Source organism: Carcharhinus amblyrhynchos, unplaced genomic scaffold (genome assembly GCF_965287045.1).
Source record: "Carcharhinus amblyrhynchos unplaced genomic scaffold, sCarAmb.v2.hapA scaffold_59, whole genome shotgun sequence".
Taxonomy (NCBI): domain Eukaryota; kingdom Metazoa; phylum Chordata; class Chondrichthyes; order Carcharhiniformes; family Carcharhinidae; genus Carcharhinus; species Carcharhinus amblyrhynchos.
Window position 1 is genome coordinate 1,262,997 of NW_027649799.1, and position 8,022 is coordinate 1,271,018.

Genomic DNA, 8,022 nt, shown 5'->3' on the forward strand with positions numbered 1-8,022 from the left:
ACAGGCCCTTCGGCCCAACGAGCCTGGGCTGCCATTTTAACATTGTGCTTTTCCTCCTCCACCTTTGACCCTTGTCTATGCTTATGGCACTCCACATTGGAAACCAGATTGAAGGGAGAATAATTTAGGGACAATTTGTTACACCAATCAGCCTAAGAGCACATCTTTGGGGTGTGGGAGGAAACCGGAGCACCCGGAGGAAACCCACGCAGGCACGGGGAGTATGTGCAAACTCCCACAGACACCGTCCCAAATCCATGTATCTGCACAGCCAGCAGTGATAGTCAGTGAGCTGTTGTGGTGCTCATCTGCTGGTCCAGTTTAAGCGAACACAAATGACACAAAGTACTAGGCTACTCTCGAAACATCCAAGAGCAGCCCACGCACAACCCACCGTGTGTATGCCCCTCGTTAGACAACAAGGTGGACCGACACACTAGTGGAGTAAAAGAGAAAAACATCAACACACGTAACAGTTGATTTCCAGGAACGTCCCGAGGCTCTGATCCTTATTTAAAACCGTTTCCTATAACCCTCCATCCCTGTTTCGCTCATGTGACTATCTAAGTAAACCTTAAGCAAGTCCAGTGTGCCTGCCTCCACCACCTTACTTGGTAGCGCATTCCATACCCCCACGACCCTCTGTGTGAGAAACCTCCCTCTAGCATCCAAGTTATACCTCTCCCCCCTCACCCTAAGCTCATGGTCCCTCGTGATATTTGTCTCCAATCTAGGAAAAAGCCTGCTACTGTTTACTCTATCTATACCCTTCATTATTATATACACCTCTATTAGATCCCCCCTCAATCTCCATCTTCCTAAGGAAAACAGCCACAATTTACCCAATCTTTCCTCATAATCCAGTCCTTCCATACCAGGCAGCCCCCTGGTAAACCTCCTCTGCACTGTCTCCGTGGTCTCCACGTCCTTCCGCATCACCTCGCATTTATCAGGATTAAATTCCATTTGTCATTTATCTGCCCAATATACCAGCCTATCTATATCCTGCTGTGTTGCCTGACACTGCTCCTCACTATCCGCCAATCCTGCCATCTTTGTGTCATCTGCAAACTTCCTGATCACACCATGTACGCCTTCTTCCAAATCATTTATATATGTTACGAATAGAAGAGGTCCCAGTACTGAGCCCAGTGGCACATCACTGGTGACTGACCTCCAGCTGGAAAAGGACCCTTCCACTACTACTCTCTGTCTCCTGTTGCCTAGTCAATTATCAATCCATCCAGATATCTGGCCTTGTATCCCATGAGCCTTAACCTTTTCCACCAACCTACCATGAGGGACTTTGTCAAACGCCTTACTGAAATCAATGTAAACAACATCAACGGCTCGTCCTTCGTCGACCGTTTTTGTCACCTCCTCAAAGAATTCTACCAGATTCGTAAGGCAAGACCTCCCCTTAACAAAGCCATACTGTGTATTCGTAATCAGATTGCAACGCTCCAAATGCATATACATCCTGTCCCTAAGAATTTTTCCCAACAACTTTCCTACCAGTGACGTCATACTCACCAGCCTATAATTACCAGGGTTATTCCTACTGCCCTTTTTAAACAGCGGTACCACATTAGCTATCCTCCAGTCCTCTGGGACCTCACCTGTCTCCAAAGAAGAGACAAAGATTTGTGTCAGAGGCCCAGCAATCTCATCTCTTGCCTCCCTAAGCAGCCTAGGATAAATGCCATCAGGCCCCGGAGACTTATCAGTTTTTATGCTGCCTAAAAGACTAACACTTCCTCCCTCGTAATGGATATTTCTTTCAATTGGTCTCCAGCTCCCTCCAATACAGTACAAGACACCAAGCCCCTCTCCTTCGTCAATACTGACGCAAAGTATTCATTCAGGATCTCCCCCATTCCCTCAGACTATAAGCACAGGTCCCCTCCTCCGTCCCTAAGACGACCGATTTTCCCTCTACCCACCCTTCTGTTCCTAACATAGGAGTAATCCTATCCGCCACAGCCATTTCATGGCCCATTTTCGCCCTTCTAACTCCCCTTTTGAGCTCCATCCTATTCTCTCTATATTCCTCCAGCGCTCTCTCCATTCCCAGTTGCTTAGACCTAACATATGCCTGTCTCTTCCTCCTGACCAAGTCCTCAGTATCCCCTGTAATCCACAGCACTCTAATCCTACATTTCCCATCCTTCCTTTCAACCGGCACATGTCTTTCCTGCAACCTTTTCAGTTTTCCATTGAAAGCCTCCCACTTGCCGAACATGGACTTACCCGCAAACAAACTCTCCCAATCAGTATTCATAAGCTCATGCCAAATCCGGCTGTAACTTGCCTTCCCCCAGTTTAGCACCCTCCCCTTTGGTCAACACTCAATTTGTTTCCATTATTATCCGAAAGTAGACAGAGTTGTTGTCACTGTTGCCACATGTTCGCCCACTGCAACCTCAACCACCTGGCCCGGCTCATTACCCAGAACTAAATCCGATATAGCCCCGTCTCTAGTTGGGCTAGTTACATACTGCCCCAAGGACCCTTCCGGCACACATCTTACAAATTACTCCCCATCCAAACCCCCAGCTCTAGGCACTTTCCAATCCACTCCAGGAAGGTTAAAATCTCCCACTACAACAACCCTATTCTTTCTGCACCTATCCAAACTGTCTTTACACATGCCTTCTTCCACTGCCCATGGGCTGTTGGGTGGTCTACAGTACACCAATATTTTTAAGATGCCATACAAATGAAAGCTGAGTTCATGAATATATCAGCACAATTCAGACACAAATCATGCAAAAAAGAAAAGTAAATTGCCAATGCATAACTAAGCCGGGGGAATAGGTCCAATAGATAAATGTTCCTTCAATAGAACCGGGCTAAATTGGTTCGAGAAATGCTGAATCATAAGAAACCATTTTTGAGAGAGAACTTCCATAAAACGGACAGGCGAATGACAGGTCAATATTTGAAGGTTCAAAATATGTTTGATTAAAGGACATGCCATTGTTAGACTTACAGAACAGCGAATGAATGAAATCGCTTTTAATTAAGTGCTGGGCTGTATAATCTGATAACAAAAACTAGAACCAATTCTGCTGTTTGGCTTGAAATCTGAGATCTTTTGTGAAAGCCTGCGAGCTCATTAGCTGTTTTGGTGGAAGCATTGATCTCCCATTTTGGGCCAAAATGAGATTTGTCTTGTCCGAATTGTATGTTTGTCTGAATATTGTTAATTTGTGCTGTTTGTGTTTCAAGCATTTGAATGTGTTAATAAAAAAAATCTCATTTAAATGAAGAATTTAATTGAACTGAATAAACATTTTCTCTTTCTGAAATGAAATGTTGAATAAAGACTTTAAATTAATCAGACCACCTAAAATAATTTCCCACATCAGATGGGTGATGAAAATGGTGACGACAGTAAAAAGAAAGAGACATTCAAAGGAATTCCATACGGCTGGAACACGATGAACGAAGGTGTTGGGAGGGGATGGGGGCACCCCACCCTGAGGGGGAGCAGTTTTGTCAGAAAATGGGCATTAAATGACTCATGAATAAAGGCACAAGAATCTACTGCAGTTGGATTGCATGGACTCATTGGAGTGTCTGTAGCAATTGCTATTTCTTTACAGAATCTTGCAGTGATATCGATTGAGGAGCTAAGGAACAGACGCAGGCCATTCAACCCCTCTAACCTGCTCCGCCATTTAATAACATGGTGGCTGTGCTGAGAATAATCTCAAATTTATATTTCGCCTGCGCCCGACAACATATCATTGCCTTGCTTGCCAGGAATCTATCGAAACATGCCATTACCGTGTTGGAAGTGGAGGCAGGCGAGATGTTTTATCGTTGTAATTTAGACTTACTAACCTTTCTGGTCTTCAACACTTGTCTGAAATGCTTCAAACGGATTTACACATTTCCTTAAATGAAGAGCCCAATGTTGAACACACTGCTCCAATAAGTGCTGACCAGTACACAGTACAACTGAAGAGCAACCTTCCTCCGTCTATATTCAATTTCCCACAGAGTAAATGCTAACATTGGAACGATCGATTGTCCACAGTTCATAAAGAGACCATTCAGCTCGTCGAAGCTTCATCAAATTTCCTAAAGAGGATTTTACCCAGGCTCACCACCCACCCTATCACCATAAACCGTGCACTCACCACGGCAAATCCACCAAAGCTACTTTAAATACCAAGCGGCAATTTAACATGACCAATCCACACAATCTGCAAACCTTTGGACTATGGGTGCAAAGCGGAGCACCCGGAGGACACTCACACAAACACAGGGAGAATGCACAAAATCCACACAGACAATGAACCGAGGCTGGGAATGAACCCAGCTCCCTGGCTCTGTGAGGTATCAGTGCTACCCACATAATACTACCTCACTTAATTTCTCACCGTGCCTGCATGCTCGTTTTTGTCATTCCTACTCTTGGAACCCAGACTGATCTGCACCACTGTGTGGAGAAATTATATTTTGTTGTTGTCTCTGATATTGTTTTTAAAATGTACCATTCTACTCATCTTTGTGCAATCACAACCCTTAATTCCTTCATGTAATTTATTCAATCTCTTGGAGGGTCCTGATTGTTTGAGATTCTTAAGGAGTTTGTGCTGATGCATTGCATTTAGCGTGTAACATATTACATTGCTGTATTAGCTTGAGGTATGGAATCATATTGTATTGTATTAGATTGAGATGTAAAATCATATTGTGTTGCATTAGATCGTGATGTGGAATCACATTGTGTTGTATCAGATTGTGATGTGGAATTATGTTGTGTTGTGGAAATAAATTGAAATATTGGAACAAATTATGTTGTATTAGACTGAGACCTGGAATCATATTGATTGGTCTTTTGGATTGAGGTGTGGAATCATATTGCCATGGTGCATTAGATTGAGATGTGGCATGATATTGTGTTGTTAAAGAGAACTGAGATGTAGAAACATGTTGTGTTGTGTTAGATTAAGAAACAGAACTGTGTTGAATTATATTGAGATGCCCAAACATTTTGTCCTGTATTAGATTGAGATGCGCTACCATATTGTGCCATTGTATTGGACTGAGATGTGGAATCATATTGTGTTTTATTAGATTGAGTTACATAACCAATCTGTGTTGTATTAGATTGAAATGCAGAATCATGCTGTGTATTACATTGAGATGCAGTATCATATTGTGCTATTCTATCAGATTGAGATGTGGAGTCATATTGTGTTGTTCTGTTAGATTGAGACATGGAACCATTTTGTGTTTTATTTGATTGAAACGTGGAATCATACTGTGTTGCTGTATTATATTGAGATGTGGAATTGTAAGGTATTGTTGTATTGGATTGAGACGTGGAATCGGATTTTGAGGTTTTGTTCGATTGAGGTGTGGAATAATATTATGATGTATCAGATTGACTTGTGGAAACATATTGTGTTATTGAATTAGATTTCGATATTGGAGCACATTGTGTTGGATTAAATTGAGATATGGTCACATATTGTCTTGTATTAGATGCGGAATCATACTCTGTGTAACATTTGGTCGAGATTTGAAATTATATTGAGACGTGCAAACGATTGTGTTGTTGAATTAAATTACAATGTGGGAAAATATGTTTTATCAGATGGCGATGTGGAATTCTGTATTGCACTGTATGAGACTGGCATGAGAAATCACATCATGTTGTGCTGTTGAAAGGCAGATGCTTTATTATTCGATTCCTGTAATGACGAGTCACAGACATCAAGCTGTATTTATCAACTTGATGTTACAGTTAAACAGAGTAAACATATCCCAGGATAGTGCAGAACAGCCCTGAGAAATAAACTCTCTCTTGGAAGTTGAATTATTGATTGATCACAGCCAGGTGAAGGATAATATTGGAGCAACTTGACAGTTAGAGATTTGATGTTTGAGATGATAGCGCCATTGATGGCAAAATGCACTCTGTAACTTTATTAGTTAATTAATGTTATCAACACTGCCCAGTCCATGAAACACAACAACTCGAGCTCAGAAACATGGATATTCCCCAGACTAATCCAATGTTGTCATGCGTTGATCATTAAAGTAGAGAAAATAAGTTGAGCGATTGTGTAACGCCTGGATCCCAGAGGATACCCAGGGTATATATTAAGGGGATTGCATGACCACAGAGTTAATGTAGAAATTCCTTGCAGTTCGAAAAGTACCACACAGAAAATGGGACTTCCATTTGAAATGGCGAAGAAAATATTCTATTCATTCCTGGGTGTTTTTGGAGTTCCTGGTAAGTGATTATATCCATGGTAGCTGTCTGATACGGTGTGTGAACTGAACAAATATTTCACTCTGTGAGTGAACTGATTGTCACCGATATACAAACATCTGGTCAACCATATCATTCCAGTCATTGGGTCAATTGAATTACCGCTGTGGCTTTTCACTATTCCCCCACTATTCTATGCTTGCAAAGCAAAAACTGTATGAGATTGAGATGTGGAATCGTAGTGTGTTGATGCATTAGATTGAGATATGGCATCATATTATATTGATGTACTCAGTTGAGATGTGAAGTCTTATTGTGTTGCATTAGGATTAGATGTGGAATTATAATGTTTTGTTGTATCAGATTGAGATGTAGAAACGTGATGTGATGTGATGTGAATTCGTATTATGTTGTTGAATTAGATTGAGATGAAGAATCATATTATTTTGATGAGTGAGATTGAGATGTGGAATCTTATTGTGTTGTATTATGATGAGATAGAACCATAGAATCATAGAACATTACAGCACAGAAACAGACCTTTTGATCCTTCTTGGCTGTGCCGAACCATTTTTCTGTTTCGTCCTATTGTGCTGTCTTAGATAGAGATGTGGAATCATTTTGTGTTGTTTTAGATCATGATGAGGAGATAGATTGCATTGTATCAGTTTGTACATTTACTGGATTATTCTGTAATGTTGAACCAGCCTTGAGTTACAGCAAACTCATTGAAAGACGTTGTTCGTGGGAGTTAGAGTAAAATCATACAGAGTGATTTTACACTGACTTACCAACCAGAATGGGAAAGCTGACTCCAGTGAATAAATATCCCCGAATATCTGTCATTGTGGAATTGTACAGTGTGAATAACTAACCCGAGTGGAAAAATATCTCCAGTGAACATGTATAACAAGAGCATCTGTCAGTGTAGAGTTGTACTGAGTGTGGATCACAAACATGAGAGGAAATGTTGATTCCAGCAATCATCGAAATTGGGATTATCTGTCAGTGTAGAATAGTATTGAGTGTTGGTCACTCACTAGAAAGGAAATTCTGACTCCACCGAACATGTATACCGGGATCTGTCAGTGTCAAAATGCACTGAGTCTGGGTCACTCTCCAGAAAGGAAATACTGACTCCAGTGAACATGTATACCAGGAATATGTGCCAATGTAGAAATGTCCTGAGCGTGAGACACTAACTGGAATGGACTATTCTATAAGGAAATTATTGTTTCCTGCTCAGTGATATCTACATTCAATGGAGCTGTCCCTGTGCTTCCACAATCTGATAGATTTTGCAAGGGGAAATGATTCACTGTGGACTGAATATGTTTGTTGGTGGGTGGAAAGTGAATTGTCTCAATGACTCAATTTACAATTGAACGGCTCCAATGTAAACAAATGTCAAAGAGTAACTGGCATTTAAACTCTGAGAGGACTGTGGCAGAATGAAACACATGGTTGTGTTTTTGATTCCCAATTCCACACTTTGAGGAATGAGCTCGACTGCAGGTTTTAAAATAAAATATTTTTGTTAACCTGTGTTGCTATTTTAAGTGATTGGTAAATCGATTACCCTCAACCACAAAAACCCTTTACCCCACTTAAACCCTTAATTTCCCAGCAGCATATTGAGAATCTGGATTTTCCGATCAGATAGCAGCAATTGTCACACCGAAGGCTTGTAATTAACCTCTTACTGAAATGTTTAATGTGCAAGTCATGAGTTACTACTAATGATATGTTAATAGGATTCATTTCCATTGTTCCTCTCCTTTATC